The sequence below is a fragment of the Eurytemora carolleeae genome, unplaced genomic scaffold (genome assembly GCF_000591075.1).
Source record: "Eurytemora carolleeae unplaced genomic scaffold, Eaff_2.0 scaffold1306, whole genome shotgun sequence".
Classification (NCBI taxonomy): Eukaryota; Metazoa; Arthropoda; class Copepoda; order Calanoida; family Temoridae; genus Eurytemora; species Eurytemora carolleeae.
The window spans coordinates 77,606-92,868 of record NW_019397194.1 but is presented as its reverse complement, the minus strand read 5'-3'; the positions used below and the strand labels follow the sequence as shown (position 1 = coordinate 92,868).

Genomic DNA, 15,263 nt, shown 5'->3' with positions numbered 1-15,263 from the left:
TGTCCTTCTTCAATTCTCGTCAATATGATATATTGCCCAGTGAAATAATTTGATATTCTCAAAATAGAATTCACTCCTGCGTTGTTAATAATTATGAAATTCATTAAAACACCAAACCACCCCGCTTATCATTGAAGTACACTTTGACCCCTAGAAGTATGAGTTCGCGGACTGTACAATTCTTGGTGATTTTGCGTACATAAGCTATCTATGTTTATTTATTTATGCGTTTGTCTCTTTGTCAAACTTGGAAATCTGGAGGTTATGCATGCTAGCCCTTTAATTAATTAATTAATTAGATGAGATGTTAGCAGTCCTCACAAACTGCGATCACTTCACGGGCGACAAGGTAATTTTTATTAATTATACTTGTTAATGATTTTCTTTCAGCTGGTAATCCAGGTCGACCCTTATGCAGCTAGAGCAAGTTGTACAGTACACACAGACGCGTTCTCAGAGGGGGGCCGAAGGGGCCTAGCCTCCCCCTGGATTAGTGAAATGTATGTTTTTCAGGAGATTTAAGGCCTCACTGAAAAGAATACCATATGTCANCCCACCTATAGATTTTAAAAACGGGGACAGTACATCAAATGAATCCAAATTCTAGTGAAATTACATTTTTACAATTTACAATTTTTACTTATATCCTTTTAATCTAATTGTGAAGATTTTTAACATTTCTACACTACAAATTCTATAATTGTTAAAATTGTTAAAAGTTAACTATATAAAGAACGCAATAAAGTTGCAAAGATGAAAAGATGAGAAAATTTGATTTTGAGACAAGTCTTCAGTTTCCATACATTAAATAGGAATTTTGTCTTTATCTGATATTTCTGAAGCGCAAAAAAATTTAGAAAAATGGATTTGTTTAATCCTAGATGTAAAAGCGATTATAAATTTATGAATTCCGTCCAAATCTTAGATTCAAATTAATCATTATAATAATCCCACTACTCACAGGAAGGAGATAATTCATTTAATGTACACTGTCATGTTTTGCGTCTATTCTCTGTATGTTTATATTGTATATACTTATGCCCTAGTTCACATTAATTCAAATAGAAGGGGATTATCCATTTGGCGTACAGTCCAGTTTTGTCTTATATAGTCTGTATTTGTACTGTAATGCTTGCCCTCGCTAGTTAACTGGAATGTTTGTACCGTGTGTCGCATAAAAGTCGGTACGGTATTTCAAATAATTAAACAGAATTTTATAATGCCTTAAAAAAAAGAAATTATAATTAAAATTAAAATTATAATTATAAAAACTTTTTGTTCAGATGGACGAAGCTAAAAAGTGTGTCGATGAACTGGACGTTGACAGGAATAAAATATTTTTTTTACAAAACCAATTCTTTAATAAAGATTTGGATTTCAGAGCAACTTGACTTTGCATACAAATTTTTGTGATTGTGAGGAAATGTTTAAATTCTAACGTTTTTAATTAAAACTTTAAGTCTTGTGCACTCTGCATCATGGGCATAAAGAATATAATTTTAGTATTGTGGTCGGCGTTTATAGCAATACAATGAAGACGACTTTTCTATTTAAGTTTTGATTTCTACCAAGCTGTCAAAGAGCAAGGTTACACATAAACAACAAAGAGAAGCTGTCAATTTAATAGCTTTTCGTTGTTTACTTGTAAACTTGAAAAAACTTGTTAGAAATCAAACCTTTAAGAGAAAAGTCGTCTTCATGTATTGATATAAATGCCGACCAATTTGTTCAAATGTTTGATGTCTTCGTCAATTTCGGAAGATCCAAAAGGAGTCAGACCACAGTTTGAAAAGTTTATTACAATTTTTTTAATATAATCTTTGTCATTTACCAACTATCGGAAATCTATGTTGTCTCTTTATTTCCATGGGACACCCTGTATATCAAGTTTGGGCAGAAGCCCAAAAGAGTTACGGGCATTCCGGGTTGAATTACAAGACAGCTCTGACCAAGCCGCGGCGCTCGGCCCCCTAGCCTGTTCTAGCTGCAGCGCTCGGTCCAGAAAGTGTCTTAACCTGTCCTAACCCTGAAATTCTTGTAATTCAACGCGGCCAGCGCGCGTAACTTCTTTAGGCAACTGCCTCAAGTTTGTAAAATCAGGGTTGCCATCCAGTCACAGAAAAATTTATCATTTTTATAATTTTCTGAGAAAAAAAATATTTTGCAGGGATGGTCGGGTGTCCTATCCAGAGTTCCTTGTGGTCTGGAAATACAAAAAATAAATTTGTGAATTTTCTTCTTCTTATCATTCCGGTTGTTTTTTGGTTCGTGCAGAGAAATGTTTACACAAGGGCGTATACAGAAATAAATCTAGGGGGGCGAAATGTTTTTGCCCCCTCCCCCCCCCAATGAAAAATTCGAACTATAAATTCAAAAGATTTGGCTTCTTGGATATCAGGCATAAGCATAAGATTATTTAAAGTTACACATACAGTCCAACAGTAGTTTGTAATAAAAAGAAAGATTACAAAACGGCGGTGCAGTGATCATAAAGTAAATTAAATTCAATATTAAAAAAATCAAAAAATGGTCTTTTACTACCTCCAAACTCAAGCGTTCGAGGCTTGGCATTTAAAAATAATTGTTTTACTACGCTATCCCTAATAGCGCTCATCCGATTAGGATGAATGTACATTCTAAATAGATTTTTCATTCGGACTTCTGTCATGGTGGCTCTGGTCCAGGTATACAACCTTCTTAGTGCACTGAATGAACATCAACAACTAATTTTTTTATGTTCTTCACTCTTCAGTTTAAGATTTGAAAAGTGTGAAAGCTCCGAGTTCTAGAGGGTGGAAACTGACCCCTTCCCCCCTGTATACGCCCTTGTGTTTACGCATAAATTGTGCAAATAGATGTAGATTAAGTACGCATTTTTTGCGTCCATTTCTGTAGATTAATGTGAAATTGTGAAGTATATGTTAACCATTTGTTTCAAAAATGTTATGCTGGGTTTTTTTCTATTTTGGAATTGTTGGTGTTTTTTGTTATAATGTTAGTCTTATGTCAGATCTGGTGGCATCTGCCCATATTAACAAGCATCCAACTTCAAGTCAATAATCAAGAAAAACATGTTTAGAAAAATAACTTTTCTGTGCCAAAACTGGTTTAAATTCTTATTGCAAATGTTATTATTAAATTCTATGTGCTTCTGCCTTCTGTACTTAGGAATAGTTTGTTTCTAAGTTTTATTTATATATAGATGTGATTTTAATATGAAAATAAAGCATGCATAAATCTTAACTTTAACTTAATTTGGAATCAAATAAAAACACATATAAGATGTTCTCTAAAATATGTTAAGGTTCGAACTTGACCGGGAGCATTTTTAAATTAAGCACATTTTGTTTTTAAATTATATATAGATAGGTAGAGTAGAGTAGAGTAGAGTAGAGCAGAGCAGAGCAGAGCAGAGCAGAGCAGAGCAGAGCAGAGCAGAGCAGAGCAGAGTATTGTCAATGCACACTATAAAGGCTAACCTTTTTAACAAGTGTATTTAATTATGCTTTTAAGGGAGTACTGCTTAACTAGCAGAGTCAAGTAATCATTTGTTACTTTGACTTTGCTATATAAAAATGATATGATCTTATTTCTTATTCATTTGAAAAAAAAGCTTTTCAAGGGTCAAGGGGGTGCTATTTGAAACGCCTCACCACGGAAATGCCTCAAAAAAAACAGTCTAGCACACCGGTCAAGGGGGGGGCTTAAAGTCTGAAAGTGTATTAGACTTAAACTTAAATGACTATGAGTAAATTTTGATGTTGTGTTATATTTAAAAAAATCATCTTTCTAAATTGTCAAGGCTAAAGGCTATTGTAAACATTTAATGTAAAAAAGTTCCGAACTGTATTCAAACTTTGAATTATTTTGGTAAAATATTCTACAGTAAAACCCTTAATAACGAATGCATCGAAGGAATTCATCAAATGTCGTATTCTCCTCTTTCTAATAATGGAATGTTGCAGATATTTAGTTTTTTATTTAAATGATTATATGGAACTCTTTAAAACTGTTCTCGCATATTCATATTTATTTATTTTCGCAAATACTGAAATTTACGTAATATAGTATAAAACTCATTGAAAAATTGTCAAGACGACATTTGATAAATTCTTCCGATGTATTCTTTATAAATGGTTTCACTGTAATTTTGAAATATCAAAGGTTTACACCACTCGATTTAGGGATTAGAATATTTGAGTTTGTGGCAAAAACTCAGTTCCAAATCTAGAGAACATTCGAGACTTAACCTGGCAAACTTATTATCATATTTGATTACTGTAACCTGTTTATCTTCTTTAAAAGAACTTCTGTAAAATCGAAAATGCAATAAGATTATGAATGTAGATCAATCATAAATTCAATAACTTCAGGAGAAAACGTAATTCATTATCTGTTCTTTTCAATGTAGATGCTTTAAATTATACAGTGAAACCCTTAATAACGAATACATCGAAAGAATTCATCAAATGTCGTATTCTTCACTTTCTGATAATGGAATGTTGCAGATATTTAGTTTTTTAATTAATTGATTGTATGGAACTATTTAAAACTGTTCCCGCATATTCATGGGCTAGTTATTTATTTTCGCAAGTACTGAAATTTACTGTCGTCTTTTTCAAGATTTGGATCAGATGAAACTCGTTCATAATAACCCTGAGGCAAAAGCCCAAATTATACACCATCACTTTGGGTAATGTTGATCCGCTCTACTGCCCATCCGTCCTATTGCCCATCCGCAATGCTGCCCATCCGACCTACTGCAACATCTGACCTAAGACATGGGCAGTAGAGCGGATCAACATTACCTATGATGATAATGATTTGCCAAATATTATAATATGTATTTAGTAAACTAATATTTTGATAAATTAATAGCTAGTTTTTCTGTTTAAATTCCATTATTATACAATTTTGATGTTTTTTTCTATATTCTTAAAGTGAATCTGGTCTAAATGTGTAATGTTTTAACCACATAACCTTGGATGTGGTTTAACCGAGAACATCTAAGCCATCTTTTCAACTGTTTTAGTTACAGATGGTCAAAGGAGATATTTTTACAGAGAAAATGTTGAGATGCATTGCAAATGATTGATCCGGGAGAAATCTAGCTAATATCTTATAATCTTATACAGGGTGTCCCACGAAACATGACAATAGCAAGACGACTTGAAAGTCGTCTTTGATATATGAATTTATTTGTGACATTTAGTCTTCTATCTACTTTAACATGTATGATTCTTGAAACAATTATCACATAATTCTCCTAGCCCTGGCATTTCCAAAAAGTGGTCTGCGTTTTTTGTGCTTTCAATATTACCGGAGATATAAAGAGTTTGGTTCAGATTTCAATTTTGTTTAATAAAAGCAAAATTGTCGAAATCTGAACGAAATTGTTCATATCTCGGGCAATATTGAAAGCACAAAAAAGGCAGACCACATTTTGGAAATGGCAGGACCATTATTATGATTATTATCTCTAGAAATTTACTTCTAAAATTAGGTTGATAAATAAACACAGCAAATTATATCAAAAATCAAGACGACATTCAAGTCCTCTTGCATACTGTCATGTTTCGTGGGACACCCTGAATTATAAAATTAAAAGCTTGTTTCTTTGCAAAAATATTTAAAACTGTAAGATTTGATTTAGAAGAAAATTATTGTAGTCTGTGTCAGGCACACTTATTATTAGGTGTGCCCTTCTTTTTAAAGGTTTCATTGTTTCGTTTACGGTTTATCAAAAAAGGCTAATTCGTTTCGTTAACTATTTAAAAATGAGCAGTTTTCGCCGTTTGTTAACGAACTATACCGTTAAGAACTTGTCTTGTTCAACTAACTAAATTTTCCTTGCATTAGATTAATGAACATAATTGATTTCAGACAATGTTAACATGCAGTATACAATACATATGAATATATGGTTTTACATAGTTAAAATCATGAACGTATGATGTTTTCAATATAGGGATGTTTTAGTTTAAAATTATGTTGCTTACTACAACATTTATTACAAATGGGGGGGGGGGGNAAGTGCTGAACAATATTAATCAAACTTCTTCATTTCCAGCAACTCCACATCTTTATAGATTCTATTCTTGGTTTCTTTTGTAATATGAGTACATTTTTCCTTGGTACACTGTTGTAAACCTCATTTGGAAACAGGTGACAGACCTCTCTTTGTTTGTAGTAGCATTTCTGTCCGAGAACCAGTTTAGAAATCTGTTCTGGAATATCACGGCAGGGTTCATGGGGTACAGGGCGACATACAGGAACATTGACAGATTTGCATTCTTATACAGAGATACATTCAGTAAACTCCCTGAGAACCTAATGGCACTTTTCTCCAGGCACATCATGGCATGGCATGGCATTTGCTTTGGAACATCATGGCACACCATCCTAGGAAAATTCTGTCATGCTTGACGAGGTTCATCCCAATCTTTTCCTTAGGAACCTATTTACAGGTCTGTCTAGGTTCATCCCAACACTTTTCTTTAGGCACATCACTGCAATGCATAGAGGTCATTTCAGCACAATGGATAGCAATGCAGATAGGATTGTTTTCAAGGTTGCATCCACTAACATTCTCTGTAGAGCAATCACGGACAGTTTCAGTTTGACATTCTTTGACGCTCTCACTAAGACAGTATTGCACACTTGCTCAAGAACCTGTTTACATTGCTGGGTATTTTTAAATAGCTTGTCAAGTACAATAGATGGCAACACAGAATGCATATATGAAGTGATATTGTTAGACTTTAGTGCTTATCTTTCATTGAAATTAGAGCAATTTTTGTGTTTTTTTTTTCTGTTTTTAAATTTTTCATTTAACGTTCTATTGACTAAATAACGGGGTTGAAACTGATATTGTACATAGATAGCCCTTTAACATTGTAATTGGAAAGTATAACGTTAAAACATATTTCAGAAATGATTAATGATATATTCAGGGTAGTGCTCTGGAAAGGTCTAACCGAGGATAAACCCCCAGATATGGGGGAAATACATGCAACAAGAAAAAAGTATTTTTCTAATGAAATGTCGTCTACTAAGGATAATCAATCTTTTTTCTCAAATGTCGTATTTTCAATTTTTGGGAACACATAAGAAATATATAAAAAGTTTAAAAAGTGCCTTAATTATGAATTTAATGGGAAATAGATATATTATATACAGGGTATCCCCAATAAAATGTACAGTAGGGGTATTGAGGCAACAATTTTGATTAAATTTTCACAATTATGTTAACATTAGAAAGCTCTTTATTTCAGTTATTTCAAGGCATTCTTTTTTATATTACAATAATTTCTTTAAGTATAAAGTATGAGCCAAAAAATCGATTTCCCAGATTTTTCAATTTTCAATTTTTTACATATTATTTTCATTTGTTCATACATAACCAAAAAAATGACAGATTTTAGTCCTTTTTTAAATAAGCTATTGGTCTCATGTTTCTTTATAGGCCAAAATTTTTAATCTACAAAGTGTTTAGTGGGACAAGAGTCAAGACGTATTTTATATTTTAATTTTGCAAATATGGGTGCCTGTGTGATTTGTTTGTATAATTTTTAAACATTTTTAAAATACATTCGGTTTATCAGTTACATTTCACACTATAGTAACTTTGAATATTGATTATTGAGTATAACTTTTTCTACCGTCCGGCATCCATCCATATATTGTTAGTGTTACTAACTGGTGTTGTATTTACATATGTAAGACTTTAATGTAATTCTGGTACCAAATGTTCCGGAAACCGGAAATTTCCGGAACGATTTTCCGGAAAATTTCCGGAACGTTCCGGAATTCCGTAACAATCTGTAATTCCGGAACAACATTGCGGAAATTTCCGTTTTACGGATCATTTCCGTACGTAAACCGTAACCCGGAATTCCGGTGGTAACCCTATATTCTACCCCCTGGGACATCCAGATTTAAATTCCTTAAGAACCAAAATTCTTTAAAAATTGACGAAACTAATTGAAATCCATGTGTTCCCTCAGACACTATTAACCTTTTTGTGAAAATCTGGGTTTTCCAAAAAATAAGAAATCTAAATGTCATCATATGATATGAAATTTCAAACAAAATGAATGATTTAAAATATTTTTGTATTTTCATTATTGTTTTTTTTACTTTTGTTGTTTTGTTGTTGTGTATGACAATATAACGTGTATACTTCAGTCAAACTATTTAGTTTTCAAAGTTACAGAGAAAAAAAAGATTAAAGCCACCAAAGGACAGTTAAAATACTTTATGTAATTTTGAGTAAATATTTTCTACCTATTCCTACAAAGACAACATTTATCTTAGCTGAGTCTTGGAAATCATATCAACTAATTAGAGGACATGTCATCTTTCTTTTTACACATGACACTTGTGACATTGTGCGAAGTTGGTCGATTTTTCTGTTGCCATCTATTGTACTTGACAATCTATTTGGCTATTCTCAACCTTGCACTGGGGATCAGTCGGGATGTTGCACTCCTTCTTCAAGGACTTCCGCACACTATTGCACTCCTTCTAGGGGTTATCATAGCACTTGTTCCTGAACTCAACCTGACACATGTTGTCGGTCAGGGTCTCCAACTGGGTCTCTTGTACCTTGCCACAGTCCTATTCCTGGAAGTTAGAACACTTCATGTATTCAGTCTTACACTCCTTCTCATCTTTAGTAGTACACTTTTCACTATAGTTGGTGGTACACTGCTGTCTGTATCGAGTTTGGCACTTCTGCTTTGGAACATCTAGGCACTTCTGTTCTAGGATGATGGAGGATTTAGGCACTTGTGCTGTGTTGCACTCTTGTTTATACAACTTATGACACTTCTGTTCTTGCCGTACATTTTTTTTCTGTACCTCTTCTTGCTGAATGTTTTCTCTCAGTGTATTTTCTTCATGTACACTTTCTTGCTGTACATTTTCTCTATGTCTACTGGTCAGTCCTCACTGAATTCTGTGGTTCAGATAATCCGCTGTGCTCTTCTTCTGTCTCAGCTATCTCAGTAATCTTTTCACTCATTCTGCTTTCACATTTTCTTTAATTCCCTAGATTCACTGTAGTGCCAATTGTCTCCTGTATCTATGCTGTTTGTGGCTTTGGGATTCACATATGCATCTGTCAGTTTCTTTATCAAGTTAGGAATTTCTCCCATCTTGTTCGTCTCTAATACTGATGTGGAGTATGTTAGGATGTTTAGAAGGCTATTCGCTTTATCATAACTTCTAAACTTCATCACTTCAGCTGTTGCAGAAGAGATTTTTCTGATGATTTCACCTATTTTAAACTTGAACATCAGTGACTCATCAATTTTTCTTTCCTTCTTTAGCAGTATTGGTTTCTCAATTTTTACTAATCTTCTGTTCTCCTCACATGCTGATCTTACAAAAACTTTCTCTGAAACTTGTCAAACATATGTATCGTTAATCCCTCAATGTTTCTCTTGATCTTGATTCTTATCCTGATGCTGTTGTTGATATTCTCTATTAGATATTCTCTTGATCTTGATGTTTCTCTTGATCTTGATGCCTATCTTGATCTTTATGCTTCTCCTGATCTTGATACTTATCTTGCGCTTGATGGTTCTCTTGATATTGATGCTTCTCCTGATCTTGATGCTTCTCAAGCCCCTTGATCTTGATGCTTATTCTCTTGATCTTGATGCTTCTCTTGATTCATGTTGTGTATAATCGATGGTTGATAATGATGTTTCTTGATGCTTATCTTGATCTTGATGCTTATCTTGATCGTGATGCTTCTCCTGATATTAATGCTTCTCTTGATCTTGTTGCTTCTCTTGATATAGATTTTTCTCTTGATCTTGATGCTTCTCTTGATTCATGCTGTGTTTAGGAGACAAATATCTTGCAAACTTCCCCCTCTCCCTAGCTATTTCTGCTGGATCCCCTTCTAGATCTGTTGCAAATGTTATCTTCATTTTTACTTCATCAGTGTCTAGCTGGTATTCTAGGTTCATCTTCTCTGATCTCTTGTTATGGATTACAAATTCTAAGACATCTGTTTTCCCGTAATGGTTCAGATGTAACACCAGAACCAAAAGTTTTCCTGAAATATTTTGATCACTTCCTCTTAACGTTTTTCATACTGGTCTAATATCTTATTTTCATCTATCTGGAACTTTTCATGAATAAACTTCCTCTTTTCTCTTCTCAAGGGTAATCTGATTCTTGTATAGGATTCATCCTTTTGGGTAATTTTTTATCTTCCTCATCAAATTGTAAGCATTTTCCGGAAGTACTAATTCTCAGCCTGCCTCTTGTTCTTCTGGTGGCATTGCTCCTGCAAACCCCTCGTCCTTCCAATCCTCCCATACTTGTTTTTTCACTAATTTAGCACTTCCAGCAGGAATGTGCACTTTCCCTACTACTTCCGAAAAATGATCTAAGGTAGGTGGCTAGGTGGCTCGATAAGGATTTTTTCGGCTTTCTTTCCCATTTCATTTATCTTCTCTTTATTATTATTGATCATTGGGGATGTTGAGTCTATCTCATACCTTACCGGGTTACTCTATCCTGACTTATACTTCAGGATACTAATTTTACTTCTTGTTCTGAGCAGGAAATTGTCACTTCCTATTTCGCTAACTTTTCTGTGTCCAAATTCACTGTGGGATTTAAACCTTTTACCACAATGTATGCATGCATACATTGTACTTGTGTACCATAGACTGCAAAGATATACACTCAGCCAATTCATCTCAAGAAAGCTAGATTCCAAGAGGATTTGGGGTTCATACAGTACACATACTGCAGGATCTGCAGGTTTTTTTTAACTTTGATTTTGGCATATATTGATGCTTTGCCAGCTAAAACATCAATACTTAATGATCTAAGATTTGATGGATATTTTACCCCTAAAATTTTAACAAAAAATTAGAAAGTTAACAAAGAAAGCACTGGAACAATAGCTTGTTTTCAAGAATGCATACACAAACAATCCTAATTTTTCTAAAATTGTACAATTTTCCCCAGCTTGCCTGCTGTTCAGTACACTGAACCTCTTTAAATTTCTACTCTGTGATGTGTTTTCTATGCTGTGCCCACACACGCATTGCTCTTTCCAACATTTTCCCACTTATCATTTCCCAAAATTCAAAGGACACAACACTCCTGTATCTATCTCATTATCCAATTAGAGTTATGAATCCTTCAATGGGTGCTAACAGTAAATGGAAATATTTACCTCTAATGCAACTATAGTGACTAAAGTACCTGTCACTAAATTTCCTGTGTCTTCTAAAGCTAAGCCTATCATACTTTAACAACTTATACCTCACATAAGTTGTTTTAAAGTCTTCCTTTTCTATCTTATTTACATTGTTCAAACTCAGGATTAAATTCTCATTTTTCCTGTGTTCTGGTTTGGATTCATCTTCTTCCGGTCTTTGTATGACTGGCTATCTTTCTTCTGTTGACAAGCTAACCTCTTTTTCGTGAGCCAAGTAAAACCTCCAAACTTGCTTGCCTTGATGGAAGAAGCCAGTCTTTTCCAAGCTTATGAAAACTAAACCAAACCTATCCTACTGAACCTTTGAACCTACTAACCCATCTATCTACCAACACCCTGCTCCCACTGCTCCCACTGAATCCTTCCAAACATCTCATTCCACAAGGAAACTTATCCACAAAAATGGATTCCAAGCAAACAGTCTTCCATCCAAGCAAACAGTCCTACCCTAATCTAGACTGATGGTAATAACCTCATATTGAAACCTCAACTCCGGAATTGAATATTCTTAAAGCTTTGGTCAAAAACAGGTTAATTATCTTTTTCCTTCTCTCAGTCCAGGATTGGTAACAGTTTCCCTCTATTATAATAATTCGTACTGCTCTAGAGATTTAATTAAATTGCTAAAACAATGTTTCCAAAATTTCTTTAAAAACGAATGGTATTCCTTGATCATCAAAGATCGAGCGATCTTCTATTTAACCTATGAAGCTATTTTTCTAAGATTTCGAACTGTTCCGTCGTGTAAAGTAAAATTCTTAAAACAACTTTTCAAAAAATTACAGAAATTCTAGTGTCGCAATTTTGATCGTCAAGAAATTAGCGATCTGTACTTAACCTAAGAAGCTGTAGCTCAATTAAGTTGTACTACATGGTTTCAATTTCTCTTTTTTGAGTTTGAATTGAGTTTAAAACATATCTCTTAAATCAACGCTACCAAATCACTGAAAAGCTATTTTGTCACACATCTCGAATTCGAGCACAAATTTAGTGGTGCCCGTGTTATATTTCCAAAAAATGTAAAGCTTTTTGTTTTAAGGTTTTCCTATCTAAAAGATTTTCTATTTTAAGTCTTCATATCTAAAGTTTTCCTATTTAAAGCCTCCCTATTTAAAGATCTTCTATATAAAGATTTTTTCCTATCTAAGAGGTTTCCATATTTAAAGTATTCCCCCTTAAAGGTTTCCTATTTAAAATTCTCTTAATTAAAATTTTCCTATTTAAATTTTTCCTATTTAAAGTTTTCACATTTAAAGTTTTCATATCTAAAGTTTAACTAAAAATTTACAATTTAATTTACTATTTAAAGTTTTTCTATCCAAAGTTTTTCCTATCCAAAGTCTTACTTAAAGAGTTACTATTTAAGGTTTTCCTATCTTAAGATGTCGTAGTTAAAGTCTTCCTTTTTTACGGTTTCCTATTTAAAGCTTTCCTATCTAAGATTTTTCTTATTTATAGTTTTCTTATTTTAAGTTTCCCTATTTAAAAGCTTTCCTAGTTTTTCTTATCTAAAGTTTTCCTATTTAAAGTTTACCTATCTAAAGGTTTTCTTATCAAAAATTTTCCTATTTAAAGTATTCCCATTTAAAGAATTCCTATCTAAAGGTTTATCCTATCTAAAGTTCTTCCTATCTAAAATATAAATAATGTTTTTAAGTTGGACGTACTACACCGATTCGGATCTGCTGACCTGGTATGGTATCTGGTCCCCACACCGAACCAACGTAACGTGACATTTACGGTAAAAAAGTTTAAAGATGAATTCCTACCTGGAATTAAAAAATAATGCAAAAATAACGAAAATGTGCTTAACGTTGTTATATTTTCAAAAAATGTAAAGCTATTTTTTTAAGGTTTTCCTATCTAAGAGTTTTTCTATTTTAAGTCTCCATATCCAAAGTTTTCCTATTTAAAGCTTCCCTATTTAAAGATCTTCTATATAAAGTTTTTTTTTCCTATCTAAGAGTGTTCCATATTTAAAATATTCCCCCTTAAAATTTCTCCTATCTAAAGTTTCTTTAATTAAAATCTTCCTATTTAAATTTTTCCTACTTAAAGTTTTCACATTAAAAGTTTTCAAATCTAAAGTTCAACTAAAAATTTACTATTTAAAGTTTTTCTATCTAAAGATTTTCCTATCCAAAGTCTTACTTATAGATTTACTATTAAAGGTTTTCCTATCTTAAGATGTCTTAGTTAAAGTCTTCCTCTTTTACGGTTTCCTATTTAAAGCTTCCCTATCTAAGATTTTTCTTATTAAAAGTTCTCTTATTGTAAGTTTCCCTATTTAAAAGCTTTCCTAGTTTTCTTATCTAAAGTTTTCCTATTTAAAGTTTACCTATCTAAAGATTTTTCCATCAAAAATTTTCCTATTTAAAGTTTTCCCATTTAAAGAATTCCTATTTAAAGGTTTATCCTATCTAAAGTTCTTCCTATCTAAAATATAAATAATGTTTTTAAGTTGGACGTACTACACCGATTCAGATCTGCTGACCTGGTATGGTATCTGGTCCCCACACCGAACCAACGTAACGTGACATTAACGACGTACTACAACGATTCGGATCTGCTGACCTGGTATGGTATCTGGTCCCCACCCCGAACCGACGTAACGTGACATTAACGGTAAAAAAGTTTAAAGATGACTCCCTACTTGGAATTAAAAAATAATGCAAAAATAACGAACATGTGCATAATGTTCTCTAAAATTTTTTTTCTGATTTCCAATAAGTTCGTACTGCTCAAGTGTTTAAAAAAAATTTTTCCTTAATGCATGATTCCAAAATTTCTTAATACTCCAATGTTATTCTATCATCGTTAAGGATCGATCGATCTGTACTTTACCGAAAAAGCTGTTTCTCCGGCATTTAAAGTAAACTTCTTAAACAAATATTCCAAAATTATCTGAAATTCTAATTTCACAACCTTGATCGTCAGGAGTTGATCCATCGGTTCTGAACCTAAGAAGCAGTTAGTCTACTATTTCGAACTGCTCCGGCGTGTAAAGTAAATTTTTTAAAAAAAATTCTCTTCCGAATTGTCTGAAATTACAACGTCACAACCATGGTCGTCAAGAATCGATGGATCTGCACTTAACCTAAGAAGCTGATAGTACATTTTTCAAAGAAAAACGTTACTTTTATTATCTATGTACAGGAGAATGCTGAGTACCGGAATGACACACAGCCCTGATATCTAACCCATGAAAACTTCCTCGTCGGAACGGGACAGAAAGATTTCCATCTTCAACACCATCTATTCCTTTCCGATCTCAAGTCAGCCATGTAAACCGTTGTGCATGTTTAACTTTCCATGTTAACTCATGCTCATTTAAAGGTTTGATCTCTATCACGTAGACCGGCAAATTTTACAGTCAAGAAAAGGTTCAACTGATCCATTTCTTAAGCATTTTATAAATTTCAAATTTCTTCTAATTAAAGGAATTATTTTTTTCTCATGCGCACATGTGCTCCTTTTCTGAAAAGTGCTTCCCGTCAATAAATGATAAAATGAACTCGGTGAAGTTCTTAGTATGGGAAAGAAAAAATAAAAATTGTAAACCTCACAGGTTAAACCTTGTCAAAAGTTTCTTTTTATTACTACTGCAAATACAAGGCACAAGAAATCCGCTACTACCTTTTCCGAAACCTGGAAAAATGAATAGTATTTTTATTCCGAGTTTAAACCTTGTAAACCTATCGTTTTGTCTGGAACCTTATTCCTTATTAACTATTGGGATTGCTATATGCTTGAACCTTATCAACTATTTAAATTGATTTGTACCATAACCAACTACTATATGTAAAACCCTTTTTCCCGTAACCCTAAATCCCTCGTAAAATTTTCCTAGCATCTCTGGAACATTTTTATTATACCACTAGCTATAAAGTTATAGCTAATATATATAATTGTAAAAAAATGGCTTTGTCGTATATAGTAACCATGTTAATATCTACATGTAAATTTTGTTAACAGAAATAACTTTACTGAAATAAAAAAATATTTAGTTTTA

At 33.1% G+C, this 15,263-nt stretch overlaps 3 long non-coding RNA genes across 3 annotated transcripts in view; all 3 read left to right on the top strand.

Annotated features, from left to right (window-relative positions):
• The window catches only part of LOC111712657 (uncharacterized), a 1,706-nt gene extending 375 nt beyond the window's left edge, over window positions 1–1,331 (top strand). The window contains exons 2-3 of the long non-coding RNA XR_002767511.1: window positions 300–349; window positions 1,284–1,331. This is a non-coding gene — a long non-coding RNA (uncharacterized LOC111712657). The remainder of the gene's footprint in view (window positions 1–299; window positions 350–1,283) is intronic.
• Window positions 1,332–2,167: 836 nt separating this feature from the next.
• Window positions 2,168–3,243, top strand: LOC111712658 (uncharacterized). The gene is made up of 2 exons (XR_002767512.1): window positions 2,168–2,264; window positions 2,856–3,243. It is a non-coding gene; the product is annotated as an uncharacterized LOC111712658 (long non-coding RNA).
• An 8,203-nt stretch (window positions 3,244–11,446) lies between these two features.
• On the top strand, window positions 11,447–15,263 carry LOC111712654 (uncharacterized). The gene is made up of 4 exons (XR_002767510.1): window positions 11,447–11,781; window positions 12,909–12,992; window positions 13,713–13,876; window positions 14,408–15,263. It is a non-coding gene; the product is annotated as an uncharacterized LOC111712654 (long non-coding RNA).